We start from the raw sequence: 17,414 nt of genomic DNA, 5'->3' as shown, positions 1-17,414 counted from the left end.
TACCCATTCCTGTCTTTGAGATCTGCCTCTTTCGGACGCCATCATGCAAATGTTCTCGCAAACGCAGTATGCACACAGATTAGTCCCCTGCGCCTGCTTCAGGGCCTTTATTATGAGAATGGAATTTAATTTGATCAGATAATAATTAATCAAGCATGATAATTAAAGAGATGGCAGCTAGCTAGCTAGCTAGTACTACTTAATTACTTACCTTGGATCGAAACCATTTAAGCTGTGGTTTCCATTCGCCTTCCGTGACGCTGATGAACCTTGCCCAAGCCCTGCCCGCCGACAAAGAAAATGAATAAAGGGGTTATTAAATAGTTCATATCATGAAATGACGAACTAAATAGGCCGAGATATATAGTTAATAATGATTGAAATTACCTGTTGACTATCCCATACAAGATGTTGTAGTCACTATTTGCTTTGAGTAGCGAGTCCAGTATTTCAACTGTTCCGGCGTCAACTTTAATGATACACAAGATCCAGTGAAATCTGCATGCACACACGTTTGCATGTCTTAATTAAGCGGGCATATGTAAGCAAAAACATGTAGCTAGCTAGTAGGCAAAAACAGAGAATTTGTAGTACAAGAAAGTGTGACTCACTTGAAGTTGTAAGGAAGTAGTATATCTTCATTGTATTTGAGGCGCTTCAAGAACTCTAGCATGCTGTCCTCTACCTGCTTTTCATAATACTTGCTCATTTTCCATGTGTATTGATTAACGGTGTTTGGGTCAATGAACCCAATGCCATAGCGTCCACCTTTTCTCATTTCATACATCTTCATCCTACATAATACCACAGAAAAGAATATAGTGAGGATAATTACAGGTAATGATTGATCAAAAGGATCACTACAGCTAGCTTGAGACTTAAATTACAGAAAGAAATCACTTACAGACAATAGCAACTGACGATAGATTTGTCGAGTGCGTCTTGATTGTATAACTGAAACAGTTCAAAATACTCAAAGGCCACAGCTTTCTCATGGTAGTAATGATCCTTCTTGACATACACCATGAGGGACTCTCGATCGGATCTCTTGATAATGTCCATGTACCATTGATGCAATTCATACATTCTCGTTGGGAGCTTCTTCACATCTTCTGGCTCGACCAAAGGTTGGCCCCGGACATATTTCTGTTTTATTTCCTCCTCTGTAATCACAGGCATGTCCTCGATCTCGAGGAGTTGTCCAACAGTGATCTTGAGTTCTTCAGCCTGCATTATATGCTCCTGGGTTATTACCACATCGCCCACCTCGGGAACGTAAACTGTTTGGCCACAATAATATTGGGCGCGCATACTGTCACGTGTTGTTGGCGGCACAACAAGCGGGGGGGTCGATTGCGCCGCCTGTTCTGCCAGCTGGGCAATGGTTTTCCCGCATTTTTCGACAGCTGCTTGTTGTTTGCTCGAGCTCGAGCTCGCCTCCTTCTGTAGACGTTGTCGATGTAACTTCCTGATGTGGTGCTCATAGTCTGTGTCAACAGGCTTAGGAGCTGGTGGTTGAGCCATACGAATGAAGTGGTCAACTACTTCCACAGGCACTTTCTCCCTTGGCGGCGGTGGCGGTTTCGGTCCAAAATGGGCGTCGACTTCTGCCCGCACTATGGCATTGGTTTGCTCCTCGGTCCTGTCGTAAGCCCTCACAGGAAGAGGAGTAGTGAGGTTTGGACCATATTTATATCGCTTGCCTCTGCCTGTACTTCCTGTACTATGACCTCGACTGGTACCGCTACGCACCATAGCTGCGGGGTGTCTCTTCTGCGATTGCTGAGGCGGCGGAGACGGCTGACGGGGCTGAGTTGGACGAGGAGGAGTGGCCTGAAGCTGTGCCGGACTTGGAGGAGGAGTTGCCTGAGGTTGTGCCGGACTTGGAGGAGGAGTGGACGTCTGACGCTGTGTCGGACTTGGAGGAGGAGTGGCTTGACACTTTGCCGGACTTGGAGGAGGAGGAGTGGCCTCGCGCGTTGGTGGACTTGGAGGAGCGGGAGTCTGCGACTCGGTGGCGGACTTCAACGAGGAGTCAGGTGACGCGGTGTTGGTGGCCTTCGAAAAATGATGCAATCCTTTCTCCGAGTGTGTGCTCCTCATCACCGAGTGTGTGCTCCTCATCACCTCCAGGAATGTCAAGCTCTAGCCCCGAATATTGGTCCACCACCTCATCAACCAAGACACGAGCATAGCCCGCTGGAATCGGGTTGCAATGGAAGGTTGCCTTGGGGGAATTTGAAAAAGCAACGGCGTCCGCCACCTTCATGGATATGTTCTTCATTTTGAAGTGTAGCTCGCAGTTAGTGTTCTCCGTGATGTCATCCACGGGGTATCTATCCAGCACTACTGCGTCGCCCGGGGCGGAACCCACGCTGCTTCTCGGCATGCATGGGGCGCTGGTATCCAATGCTGGATCATCCGCTAGCTGCTGCAGCTGCTGAGACCCCCTTTACTGGCTAAGTGAGTCGATCTGCTCCTACTACTGCTGGAATTTAGCTGCCAATTCCGCTTGACTTGCTTCTAGGCCTTGAAGGCGTTCATAGTCGAGCTTCCTTTGCTCCTCCTCCATCTTCCTCTTCTTCTCCTCCGCAATCTTCTTTCTCGCACGGGTTCTGTAGTCGGCGTTCCAGTCCGAAAACCCCTCATACCACGGAATAGCGCCCTTGCCTCGTGTTCTTCCCGGGTGTTCAGGATTTCCCAGGGCACGCGTAAGCTCGTCGTTCTCTCTATTGGGCTGGAACACCCCCAATCGAGCCTCTTCTATTGCAACAAGTAGCGCATCGTCGGCTCCGTTCAGACATGCCTTCGTCGAAACATTGCCTGTCTTCGGGTCCAACTCCCCCCCATGCGCATAGAACCAAGTCCTGCACCTGGGGGGCCAGCTCTTAGTAACCGGAGTGACACCTGCATCCTCCATCTCTTTCTCAGACTTATCCCACTTAGGCATTGCCACCGCGTAGCCACCTGGCCCCAGCTTATGGAACTTATCCTTTTTTTCGGCATTCTTCTTGTTTATTCTCGACCGTTCCTTAGCTAATTCTGAATCCTTGAATTTCACGAAATCGTCCCAATGAGCACTTTGATTCTCTAGTATCCCCTCGAATACTAGAGTCTTCCTTCCTCCCTTGACGTACTTCTCCCACGTCATTCTCTTGTGGTTCTTGAATGCAACCGCCATCTTCCTAAAAGCAGCGTCCTTGACTTTCCGCACGTCTGCTTCTGTGAAATTATCTGGTAGGGTGAAATGTTCCATCAGAGTATCCCAAAGCAGATTTTTTTGATTCTCGTCGACAAAAGTAACATCTGGACGTGGATTTGCTGGCTTTCTCCATTCTTGAAGGGAGATCGGGAGTTGGTCCTTCACAAGAACTCCGCACTGACGAACGAACTTGTCCGCAATCTTCTTAGGCGCTAATGGTTCGCCATTAGGTTTGAATGCCTCGATATTGTACTTTACGCCCTCCTTCAATTTTTTGTTCGGGCCTCGTTTCGTCCTTTTGCCTGAAGATTTGCTCGATCCAGATGGCTGAAAGAAGAAAGATCGATTCGTTAATATATCTTCAACTCATTTAAAACATGCGATGATCACCAGATTCCTGCTTATATAAATATATATACCTCGCCGGTGTTTGTTGTTTCAGGATCAACATGTTCTTCGTCGTAGTTCATGACTTCACCTTCTCGGTCGTCGCGATCGAATATCATATCATCCTCTCCGGTGTTGTTTAGAAATTCGGAGCCGTCAAAATCTTCTTTATTCTGATCATCATCTGGCCCACGTATGATATCGAACATGGTCTGTTCTCTCTCTCTGTCGGTATTGTCCGCCATAGCTTTTATTTAACTATGCCAAAAGAAATATAAAACAATTTAGTATAATCTCGAATAATAGATATAATCTCGAATACATCGTCTCGAATAATAGATATAATCTCGAATATATCATCTCGAATAATAGATATAATATTGAATACATCACTAGCTAGCTAGCTAGCAAGCTAATAAAGATCGAATACTACAGAGTGATCTAGGCCACTCGCGGTTCCTGAGGTGCGGGCGGTGGACACCCAAAGAGAAGGAACCATCACTAGATCATAGCTCGGGTGATCTCCCCAAAGAACCTGCCAGGTATTGGAGAACCTGGCATCCATAGCAGCCATGTAGCGATGGACGTGCTCGTCCTCCTCCCTGACACGGCGACGTACCACCTCCGGCGGGGCCGGCTCCCTCCGCACCGAAAGTGGCCCATGCGAATGCCACCAAAGGAGATGAGGGTCGACGACGGGACCCGGGGCCGGGTTCCTCACCAAGCGTCGCGCCCCTGAAGGTAGCACCTCCCAGTGCCAGCCCGGCGGAGCCCAGTTCCGGACATGGGTCCTCTGAAGCAGGACGTCGTCGCGGACGTGTCGACGGCGAGGATGCGGGCCGGGCATCGTCGACAACAAAATAATATATGCCGCAAAAGTAAAGTAACATTTTTTAAATGATGGATTGTGATGATTTCATATATGCAAATTCTAAATTTTATAACTAAAAATAGAAGAAACTAAAAAAACATCGATCATCGTCTAACAATTTGAAATTAATCTAATTCATCTAGCTAGCTAAAACTAACATTTCCAAAATTTCTAACATTTCTATATAACTAACATTTCTATAACATTTGACATTATATATATTATAACTAACATTTCTACATACTAGTTGACATTAATCTAATCTAATTAATTAATTCATCTAAAACTTTGTATGAAAAACAGAAAAACAGAAAAAACTAAAAGCTAAAAACAGAAAAATTGTGTGTGTGCGCATCTAGTGTGTGTGTAGTGTGTGTGTGTGTGTGCATGTAGTGTGTGTGCGCGCGCGTGTCTGTGCGCTACGGTCGGCGCCGGCGCCGGCGCCGGTGTGCGCTACGATCGATTGGAGGGAGGAGAGGGGCCGGGGGAAGGGCTCACAGCGCGCGCGGGCAAGGTCGAGGCGACGGCGACGGCGACGGCGAGGGCGAGGTCGATCCAAAGGCGACGGCGACGGCGAAGCGAGGGGATCGGCGACCGGGACGGCGACGGGGGTGCCGCGGAGTCGACGGGGACGACGCGACGAGGACGGGGGCGTCGCGGAGTCGACGGGGACGGCGCGACGGGGGCGGCGACGGGATGGGGCGGCGGCAGAGAGAAGTGGGAGATGAGAAACTGAAAATTTTCGAAGTGTTTCTTATATAGGGGACACCTTTAGTACCGGTTGGAGCCACCAACCGGTACTAAAGGCCTGTTTTGGCCAGGCCAAGCGGGGGGAAGCACCCCCCTTTAGTACCGGTTCCTGGCTCCAACCGGTACTAAAGGCCCCCCCTTTAGTACCGGTTGGTGCCACGACCCGGTACTAAAGGGGGTGCGCTGCCAGGCGAGGGGCGCAGAAGTTTAGTCCCACCTCGCTAGCCGAAGGGCGCTCACACCTGCTTATAAGCCCCGCCGTCGCTGCTGTCTCGAGCTCCTCTCTAAAGCAGGCCTTCTGGGCCTACCTCTGCTACTCTGCCCTGTGGGGCCTATTGGGCTTGCGGGCCTGCATCCTGGCCCAACAACAGGTTGGGTTTCTAGTCGTATGCAGGCCGCTGTGGCCCGGTAGGTGGGCTTTTTTCATTTAGTTTTTTCTTTTCTGCTTTATTTATTTTGTTTTATTTATTTTTAGTTGTTTTTTGCTGTATTTAGAGTTTCTTTGTGAATATTTTTGATAGTTTTTAGAAACTTTCAGTTAGTGCCGGTAGTTTTTAAATTTGAATAGTTTAAATTTTGAATTATTTGAAATTTGTGTGAATCACTAGTTTGTGAATAACTTAACTTTAAAAATACATTTTCCAATGCTTCTTTTTTCTTATGTTTAATATTAGTGTGTTTTCTCATTATATTCAATTTGGTAATGCTTAAGTTATTTAAAAATGAAATGCCTTTGTAACGGATGAGTTTTCGTCCGAAACCCTAATACTTCGAAACAGATTGTCCATTTTGTACACGAAGTGCATCCAGTTTTTGCGGTAACCCTCTCTACTTTTTTGCACATGCTATGTGGGTGAAATTATGATACCATGCCAACTTTCATCCTTTTCTGAGTTCATTTGAAATGCTTTTAAATTTCAGGGTCATTTAGCTGAAAAAAATCAATAAATGCATGAAAGAATTTGCTTGCACATAAAATTTCTTCGCGTTTCAAATGCCAAAACACATAACTAGCTACCCTAACTATTACAGAGATTTCCTCCTGGGTGTGAAACACAGAAGAAAGTGATGATAGTTAAGCCGATCACATCCCATATCTTTGGGTGTGAAACTTTTTCTTCGCGTGTGTCCCTTTGCGTCGTAGCCATGGAAAATCTTCATCATTTAACGGGATGCTCGGGTCAATATTCACTGTGAATGGAGCAATTTCATCAAACTTTTCATAATCTTCTGACTTGTCTGTCTTGTCATCCACTCCCACGATGTTTCTCTTCCCAGAAAGAACTATGTGCCGCTTTGACTCATCGTACGATGCATTCGCTTCCTTATCTTTTCTTTTTCTTGGCTTGGTAGACATGTCCTTCACATAGAAAACCTATGCCACATCATTGGCTAGGACGAATGGTTCGTCTGCATACGCAAGATTGTTGAGATCCACTGTTGTCATTCCATACTGCGGGTCTTCCGTTACCCCGCCTCGTGTCATATTGACCCATTTGCACCGAAACAAAGGGACCTTCAAACCACGTCGATAGTCAAGTTCCCATATGTCCTGTATATAACCATAATATGTTTCCTTTCCTGTCTTGGTTTCTGCATCAAAGCGGACACCACTATTTTGGTTGGTGCTCTTCTTATCTTGGGCGATCGTGTAAAATGTATTACCATTTATCTCGTACCCTTTGAAAGTCATTATATTCGAAGATGGTAACTGGGACAGCAAGTACAGGTCATCTTCAATAGAGGTGTCATGCATGGTACGTGCTTGCAACCAGCTGGCGAAACTCCTGGTTTGTTCACGTGTAATCCAGTCATCAGACCGCTCCGGGTGTTTGGAGCGTAGCAAATTCTTGTGTTCATCCATATACGGAGCCACCAAGGCGGAATTCTGTAGAACTGTGTAGTGTGCTTCAGTGAGAGAATGTCCTTCCATACATATTATTTGTTCCCCTCCTAGCGTGCCTTTTCCATCTAGTCTGCCCTTATGCCGCGATTCAGGAACACCAATCGGCTTAAGGTCAGGAATAAAGTCAATACAAAACTCAATGACCTCCTCATTTTGACGGCCCTTGGAGATGCTTCCTTCTGGCCTAGCACGGTTATGAACATATTTCTTTAAGACTCCCATGAACCTCTCAAAGGGGAACATATTGTGTAGAAATACAGGACACAAAACGTTAATCTCTTCGCATAGGTGAACTAGGACGTGCGTCATGATGTTGAAGAAGGATGGTGGGAACACCAACTCGAAACTGACAAGACATTGCACCAAATCATTCTGTAACCTTGGTATGATTTCTGGATCGATTACCTTCTGAGAGATTGCATTGAGAAATGCACATAGCTTCACAATGGCTAATCGAACGTTTTCCGGTAGAAGCCCCCTCAATGCAACCGGAAGCAGTTGCGTCATAATCACGTGGCAGTCATGAGACTTTAGGTTCTGGAACTTTTTCTCTGCCATGTTTATTATTCCCTTTATATTTGACGAGAAGCCAGACGGTACCTTAATACTAAGCAGGCATTCAAAGAAGATTTCCTTCTCTTCTTTGGTAAGAGCGTAGCTTGCATGACCCTGATGTATGCCATCTTTTCCGTGCATACGTTGCTGGTCCTCCCGTGCCTCAGGTGTATCTTTTGTCTTCCCATACACGCCCAAGAAGCCAAGCAGGGTCACACAAAGATTCTTCATCACGTGCATCACGTCGATTGTGGAGCGGACCTCGAGGTCTTTCCAATAGGGCAGGTCCCAAAATATAGATGTCTTCTTCCACATGGGTGCGCGTCCGTCAGCGTCATTCGGAACAGGTTGTCCACCAGGACCCTTTCCAAAGACCACCTTCAAATCCTTGACCATATCATGTACATCAGCACCAGTACAGTGGCGAGGCTTCGTCCAGTGATCCGCCTCACCTTTGAAATGCTTGCCTTTCTTTCTTACGGGATGCCTGCTCGGAAGAAATCGACGATGTCCCAGGTACACATTCTTATTAGCCAAATATATACTGTCAGTACCGTCCAAACAGTGCGTGCATGCGCGGTATCCCTTGTTTGTCTGTCCTGAAAGGTTACTGATAGCAGGCCAATCATTGATGGTCATGAACAGCAACGCCTTTAGGTCAAATTCTTCCCCCATGTGCTCATCCCACGCACGTACACCCGTTCCATTCCACAGTTGTAAGAGTTCTTCAACTAATGGCCTTAGGTACACATCAATGTCGTTGCCGGGTTGCTTAGGGCCTTGGATGAGCACTGGCATCATAATGAACTTCCGCTTCATGCACAACCAAGGAGGAAGGTTATACAAACATAGAGTCACAGGCCAGGTGCTATGGTTGCTGCTCTGCTCCCCAAAAGGATTAATGCCATCTGCGCTTAGACCAAACCATACGCTCCTTGCGTCATCTGCAAACTCCTTCCCATACTTTCTTTCGATTTTTCTCCACTGCGACCCGTCAGCGGGTACTCTCAACTTTCCGTCTTTCTTACGGTCTTCTCTGTGCCATCGCATCGCCTTGGCATGCTCTTTGTTTTGGAACAAACGTTTCAACCGTGGTATTATAGGAGCATACCACATCACCTTGGTAGGAATCTTCTTCCTGGGGCGCCGGCCCTCGACATCACCAGGGTCATCGCGGCAGATCTTATAGCGCAATGCACCACATACCGGGCAAGCGTTCAAATCCTTGTACTCACCGCGGTAGAGGATGCAATCATTAGGGCATGCATGTATCTTCTGCACCTGTAACCCTAGAGGGCAGACAGCCTTCTTTGCTTCGTACATACTCTCGAGCAATTCGTTGTCCTTTGGAAGCATATCCTTTATCATTACCAGCAACTTTCCAAATCCCTTGTCAGATACACCATTCTCTGCCTTCCATTGCAGCAATTCCAGTGTGGTGCCCAGCTTTTTCTTGTCACCTACGCAATTCGGGTACAACAATTTTTTGTGATCCTCTAACATGCGCTGCAACTTCTTCTTCTCCAAATCACTTGCGCAGTTTCTCTTTGCATCGGCAATGGCCCGACCTAGATCATCAACGGGCTCATCTGATGCCTCTTCTTCAGCTTCTCCCCGCATTGCCGGCTCAGCTTCTTCCCCCATTGTTGTATCATCGTATTCAGGGAACCCATGGCCAGGATAGCTGTCGTCGTCCTCTTCTTCTTCATTGTCTTCCATCATAACCCCTCTTTCTCCGTTCTTGGTCCAAACATTATAATGGGGCATGAAACCGGACTTAAACAGGTGGACGTGAATGGTTCTTGACGTAGAGTAATTGTGACCATTCTTACAGCGAGCACATGGACAAGGCATAAAACCATCCGCCCGCTTGTTTGCCTCAGCCGCAAGCAGAAAAGTATGCACGCCCTCAACGAACTGGGGAGAGCATCGGTCATCGTACATCCATTGCCGGCTCATCTTCATTACACAACACCAAATAGACCAAATTAATACAAGTTCATACAATTAATACAAGTTCATACATAAAGTTCATACAACACTTAAATGCAACAAACAAATAACTCTCTAGCTAAAGCATTTAAATGCAACAACAAATACGATCAAGATCGCAACTAAGGTAACAATGGATCCAACAGCATAATGATACCAAGCCTCACTATCGATGGCATATTTTCTAATCTTTCTAATCTTCAAGCGCATTTTCTCCATCTTGATCTTGAGATCATCGACGACATCGGCAACATGCAACTCCAATTCCATCTTCTCCCCCTCAATTATTTTCAATTTTTCTTTCAAGTACTCATTTTCTCTTTCAACTAAATTTAACCTCTCCGCAATAGGGTCGGTTGGAATTTCCGGTTCACATACCTCCTAGAAAAAATTTCTATGTCAACTGTGACACTCCAAAAATTTTATTTGGTTTTCAGCAAAAACTTTGTGGTTTTTGAAAAGAGGCCATTTAAAATTTTCCAAAAAAACTTCCTCTTAAATACTTCTTTGGCAAGGATTTTTATTTTTGTATCTTCTTCAAACTATGGTGTTTGATCATTTAAAACTCTTTCTCTGATGGTTCCCCTCTCAAAATATATTTTTGGAAATTATTCTTTTTCTTATGAAAAGAACTCTGTGAATTTTGAGGTTTTTCTTATCTTGAAAACCACCCATGGTTTTACCATGTCTCCTATAGTAAATCTTCTCAAAATCCCTCCCTCCACCTTTGAACAATCTAAATTCTCTGGCTCAACAAGTCCAAACAAGTTTTGGATTTTATTTCAATTATTTTATCTCTCAAATCATTTCTGCCAATTATTTTGAGCTTAAGTGATTTTCAAAGCAAGTACCACATTGCCTTTGAGTTTTTATCCCAAACCAACTCCCCTGGATAGTCCTTAGTACCCACAACCTAGAACCATCTTGATCCACTCTTCTTCTTTTCAAAAATTTCAAATTTCACTCACTGCAAGTTTGGACCAGATTTGACAAATTTGGTAAAATTCATATTTACACTTCTCCAAATATTCCACCAAAATTCAGGCAGCCTCCTGGTGCAATGAGAGGCCACCCCACCAAGTTTCAGCTCAAGGAAAAATCCCTAGATGCCAAAATCATTTCGTCGAACACTTGGCCGGCACTGTTTCCGTAGACTTTCAGAAAAATTCAGATTTTCAGAATTCAGTCGGTGTCGTTTTTCGTCAGTGACTTTTCATCCATCACCAGTGCCCCTGGCCCGTTGCGCACGGCCTCTCCTCCCTGGCCAGAGCACCGCACGCCCCCTTGGACGGGCACAAGTGTCGGTGGCGACAAGCCTCGCCGGCGTTGGAAGCTTCTGCGGTGGCTGCGCCTCCCGTGGCGGCCAGCGAGGGCCCGAGCCTGCTCGCCACGCCACCCGGCGCCGCCCAACGTCCCCTGGCTCTCCGCGTGTCCCTGCCATGCCAGCGCACCGCCCGTGGCACCGTCGCCGTGGCCCGGCAAGCACGGAACATGCTCCCTGCCGCCGACGGGCCCGCGCCGCCCCGTTCCGTCGAGCTCGCCCAAAGCACCCAATCCAAGCTCGTTTAGCACCTAAATGGAACCGGTGGACCTCCACGATGACGTCCAACTCCCTAAACATCCCCGACCAAGCTCTGCGCCGCCGTAACCTTCGCCGGAGATCCCCGTTCACGGCCACCGCCTCGGATCACCTATAAAAAGGGGCCCCGAGCTCGCCCTCGGGCACACACCTTCACTGCACCTCTCCAGGACCCTGCCAAGCCACCAGGAGGACCTCGAGGAGGTCTCCTCCCCCAACTCCGGCCGCCCCGATCCGCCTCGGCCACCAGCTCGACTCGCTCCGGTGAGGCCGTCCCCGGCGCCCAAATCTCGTCTATAGCCTCCTCTAGCACCCAGTAAGCTAACCCCAGCGTCAATTTGGCCTTCGCAGCTCTCTCCGACGAGGCCCTCGACCACCCGAACCGCCGTCCGTCGGAGCAAGGCTCGCCGTCGACGTGGTACTCGCCGGCGACCACCACCACCACCAACCGACGCGGAATGGCGCCCTGAACACGGAGGTACTCTCCGATCTCCCTGCCTCGCCGTGGATCGCCGCCGGTGACCACCGCGACTCTCCGGCACCGTCGAACTCTGCCGCCCCGTTTGAATATTCAAACCTGACGGGCGGGACCCTCCTGTCAGCCTCTCTGTACTTTCTTAGCGAAACGTTTTCTGAAAACGTCTTCTGCCAAATGCGTTTTCCCGCTGGGCCGGCGCATTCTTATTCGAGTCGTTTTCTGTTTTTGTAAGCTAGCCCCTGGGAACTTTCTGTTTCATTACAGATGAGTCCCTGGACTAAAACCCTTATAACTTTTTAACAGAAAAGTATTTTTGATTGATTCTTTTTCTGTTTTCCTTAAAATTTTGTCTAGTTTTTTATCAGATTTATTTGAAAAATATTTGGAGAAATTTTTGTGCACCTCACGATATTCACGATAACGCGTATATTTTCTTTATGCCATAGATACCGAAGGAGGTGACGGGACCGCAAACTTCACCGAGCTAGGCTCCGACTGCTCTGAACCAAGCAAGCATGTTTGAACTTTTGATATGATGATTGTTTTGGCATGTTTGCATTAAGTAGTTTCATGGAATGTTGAGGAGTATACCGATAAATGTCATGTTACATGCAACGATGAGGCAAGTGAGTTTCGAAAATCCATAAGTGGATGGATGTGAGTATGCATGGCCATGTGTTGGCATGAGGATGGGTAAGATGGTAGTGTTGTAGCATGCCAGTCTTATGCCAGGCTATATGACTTCAGTGTCAACCCGTATCAGTCCAGTTCCTTCCATTCTTCCTTCCCTGTACTACCACATGTTTTCCGCAAGGAATATGGCTTAGTAAGTTGCAAACCGCTTTCCTGGTACACACCAAAAAGGAGAGGCTGTGGTGATGGTTCCATGGCCCTGGATTAAAGCCAGTCATCCGGTCAGGGGGCATGGGTGTTTCCGGTCGGGACCGAGAGGGGGGCACCCCTTAGAGCGCACGTATATAAATTTGATCCCATGCTATTCGAGATTGTGATCTCCCCGTCTCAAAAGTTTTTCTTGGATGATGTCTAGGGTGATTCCTAGCATCGAGAGGTAGGATGGGTGTGTACTGGTTAGCTGTGTTTTCTTCCGAAATACCGTAAACGGAACTAGTCCTTCGTGACTACGGAAATCCGTTGGCTGTGGGAAATTTTTTGTACAAACTCTGCAGAGTCATATATTCCTTGGATCATCTATTCCATGTCCAAGTTCAGTATTATCTTATCCTGACAAGTGCCAGTTTTGATGACAGAGACTCCGGTGAATCACATGAGTGCTAAGTCCGGTTAAATGATTATTCCTGTGGATGGGCTAACCTGTTTATTTTCATGGATTGAATATTTATTATGGGTATTATTTACTTGTGAATAAAAGCCCTTTCTGTGATGTCGCTCAGACGTCCGACTGTGGTATTGTTATTATTTACTTTCAGTAAAAGCCCTTTCTGTGACGTCGCTCAGACGTCCGACTGTGGCGTTGTTATATTTTATTTTCAATGAAAGCCCTTTCTGCGATGTCGCTCAGACGTCCGACTGTGGCAATTCTTTTCAAGCCCTTTATGTGGCGTCGCTCAGACGCCCGACTGCGGCATTTCTTTTAAAGCCCTTTATGTGGCGTCGCTCAGACGCCCGACTGTGGCATTTCTTTTAAAGCCCTGTATGTGGCGTCGCCCAGACGCCCGACTATGGCATTTCTTTTAAAGCCCTTTATGTGGTGTCGCCTAGACGCCCCACTGCGGCGTGCTTTATTCATTTATCTTCCTATCGAGGTGTCGCTTCAGACACCCGATTGGGTTTACAGTTATTTTGTTGGGTTTTCGAGCGGACTACCGCCGACCCCCTTTTTACCTGTCTTGTTTTTACAAATTAATGTGCCACTGTTAAAATTAATCATGACGCATCCATGCATGCATTTGTTATATCTTACGTCCGAACTGTCTTGCGAGTATTTTCAAAGTACTCACCTGGCTTGTTGATTTGGCCAGATGCTGACGAAGGCGATCTCATGGATGAAGAATTTGATAGCGAGTCCGACTCCTAGAGGAATCCCAGTCAGCCTCGTGCGACCCTGGATTTGGTCACTGTATGATATCCGCTTCCGCTACCAAATAAATTCATCGAGCCTCACCTCGACGCTCGATGAGATGCCACTTTTAGAGTCATGTATCTCACTCCCCGCTGTGTTTTTCCACCACCACCCTATCCTCGAGTCAGTAGTATGCCTCCACACCACTGTGTCATGTCCGCCATTATGTATAATTATTGGCGTGCTTGTAATAATTTGGTTGAGCAACCGTAGCTCGACCCTGTAATATATTCTATGCTACTGGCTTATTGTATCAAGAATTTGTCTACCGGTAAGGGGGATTTTTCTCATACTGGACTCAAAAGATTGGTTTCTCAATAAACATTTTTATTGGAAAACCGGTCGTGACATCAACTTGATGGGCATAATTTGTCATAAACACGAAATGCTACTAGTTTTAAAAGAGAATATACATACCACATCCGAATCATAACAAGGACTAGGGCCGACGGGGACGGATATCAAAACCATGGCACTATATGATTAACAAACAACGTACGGGTAAGATAATTATAAGAGTACCTATATATCCAAATCACACAAACATCAATTTTTATATAAAATTTCATGAACAAGAGGCTCACCACAAGGTGGTGCCTGCGACGGGACGGTGCGGGCGATCGACAGTGGCTACGATGGAGATTTAGAAGGCACTAAGTAAACCGCACCTACATATGCAAACTAAGTGTTATTTTTGACCTCAAATTGCATATAAATCAAATACTAGCACATATATATATATATCCTCCCAAATTACTAAACTCACAAATTAATCACTATATAAACCAATGCAAGAGCTAATCTAGCAATGAGAGATGAAAGGACAAAGTTGCTAACCTTTGTGATCATTTCAATGGATGAGGGCCTTCAAATCTTGACAAATTTTGGGCAAATTTTGTGATGAACTCGAGAGGAAGAAGGGAAGAACAGAGGAGAGGGAGAGGGGAAAGGGGGAAGAACAGAGTGCTGGTGGACGAAGGGTTTATATAGGGCGACCTTTAGTACCGGTTCATGGCACGAACCGGTACTAAAGGGGCTGGAGGGGCCCCATTCTGACAACATCCTGCCACCACTCTCATTAGTACCGGTTCGTGGCACGAACCGGTGCTAAAGGTTCGCCACGAACCGGTACTAATGAAAGCGGCCCGGCTAGCCGTTAGAACCGGCACTAATGTATACATTAGTGCCGGCTCAAATACAAACCGGCACTAATGTGCTTCACGTTTGACCCTTTTTCTACTAGTGTAGCTCAATATGATGACTACTTGATAGTTTAGTGCACCATGCTTAACGGCTTAGAATCGGGACTTCAAAGACGTTTTGAACGTCATGGACCATATGAGATGTTCCAGGAGTTGAAGTTAATATTTCAAGCAAATACCCGAGTTGAGAGATATGAAGTCTCCAACAAGTTCTATAGCTAAAAGATGGAGGAGAATAGCTCAAGCAGTGAGCATGTGCTCAGATTGTCTGGGTACTACAATCGCTTGAATCAACTGGGAGTTAATCTTCCAGATAAGATAGTGATTGACAGAATTATTTAGTCACCACCACCAAGTTAGTAGAACTTCGTGATGAACTATAGTATGCAAGGGATAACGGAAACGATTCCCAAGCTCTTCGTGATGCTGAAATCGACGAAGGTAGAAATCAAGAAATGCATCAAGTGTTGATGGTTGACAAGACCACTAGTTTCAAGAGAAGGGCAAAGGGAAGAAGGGGAACTTCAAAAAGAACGGCAAGCAAGTTGCTGCTCCCGTGAAGAAGCCCAAAGCTAGACCCAAGCCTGAAACTGAGTGCTTCTACTGCAAAGGAAATGGTCACTGGAAGTGGAACTTCCCTAGATACTTGGCGGATAAGTAGGATGGCAAAGTGAAAAAAGGGTATATTTGATATACAGGTTATTGATGTGTATCTTACTAGTGTTTATAGTAGCCCATGGGTATTTGATACTTGTTCGGTTGCTAAAAATTAGTAACTCAAAACAGGAGTTACAGAATAAACAGAGACTAGTTGAGGGTGAGGTGACGATGTGTGTTGGAAGTAGTTTCAAGATTGATATGATCATCATCGCGCACTCCCTATACTTTCGGGATTAGTGTTGAACCTAAATAAGTGTTATTTGGTGTTTGCGTTGAGCATGAATATGATTTGATCATGTTTATTGCAATAGGTTATTTATTTAAGTTAGAGAATAATTGTTGTTCTGTTTACATGAATAAAACCTTTTATGGTCATACACCCAATGAAAATGGTTTGTTGGATCTCGATCGTAGTAATGCACATATTCATAATATTGAAGCCAAAAGATGCGAAGTTAATAATGATAGTGCAACTTTTTTGTGGCACTGCCGTTTAGGTCATATTGGTGTAAAGCGCATGAAGAAACTCCATACTGATGGGATTTTGGAATCACTTGATTATGAATCACTTGATGCTTGCGAACCATGCCTTATGGGCAAGATGACTAAGACTCCGTTCTTCGGAACAATGGAGCGAGCAACTGACTTATTGGAAATAATACATATTGATGTATGCAATCCGATGAGTGTTGGGCTCGTGGCGGGTATCGTTATTTTCTCACTTTCACAGATGATTTGAGCAGATATGGGTATATCTACTTAATGAAACATAAATCTAAAACATTTGAAAAGTTCAAAGAATTTCAGAGTGAAGTGGAAAATCATCGTAACAAGAAAATAAAGTTTCTACGATCTGATCGTGGAGGAGAATATTTGAATTACGAGTTTGGTCTTCATTTGAAACAATGCGGAATAGTATCGGAACTCAAGCCACCTGGAACACCACTGCGTAATGGTGTGTCCGAACATCGTAACCGTGCTTTATTAGATATGGTGCGATCTATGATGTCTCTCACCGATCTACCACTATCGTTTTGGGGTTATGCATTAGAGACAGCTGCATTCACGTTAAATAGGGCACCATCTAAATCTGTTGAGACAACACCATATGAATTGTGGTTTGGCAAGAAACCAAAGTTGTTGTTTCTTTAAGTTGGGGGTTGCGATGCTTATGTGAAAAAGTTTCATCCTGATAAGCTCAAACCCAAATCGGAGAAATGTGTCTTCATAGGATACCCAAAGTAGACAGTTGGGTACACCTTCTATCACAGATCCGAAGGCAAGACATTCGTTGCTAAGAATGGATCCTTTCTAGAGAAGGAGTTTCTCTCGAAAGAAGTGAGTGGGAGGAAAGTAGAACTTGATGAGGTAATTGTACCTGCTCCCGAATTGGAAAGTAGTTCATCACAGAAATCTGTTCCTGTGACTCCTACACCAATTAGTGAGGAAGTTAATGATGATGATCATGAAACTTCAGATCAAGTTACTGCTGAACCTCGTAGGTCTACCAGAGTGAGATCCGCACCAGAGTGGTACGGTAATCCTATTCTGGAGGTTATGTTACTTGACCATGACGTATCTACGAACTATGAGGAAGCGATGATGAGCCCAGATTCCGCAAAATGGCTTGAAGCCATGAAATCTGAGATGGGATCCATGTATGAGAACAAAGTGTGGACTTTGGTTGACTTTCCCAATGATCGGCAAACCATACAGAATAAATGGATATTC

General features: G+C 45.8%; 1 pseudogene; it reads right to left on the bottom strand.

Moving 5' to 3' along the window:
* LOC125546184 overlaps window positions 1–17,414 on the bottom strand; it is a 177,181-nt pseudogene that overhangs the window by 142,227 nt on the left and 17,540 nt on the right.

The sequence above is a fragment of the Triticum urartu genome, chromosome 3, assembly GCF_003073215.2.
Source record: "Triticum urartu cultivar G1812 chromosome 3, Tu2.1, whole genome shotgun sequence".
Lineage (NCBI taxonomy): Eukaryota > Viridiplantae > Streptophyta > Magnoliopsida > Poales > Poaceae > Triticum > Triticum urartu.
The sequence above is the reverse complement of the archived record's forward strand: the minus strand, read 5'-3'. Positions and strand labels throughout refer to the sequence as shown.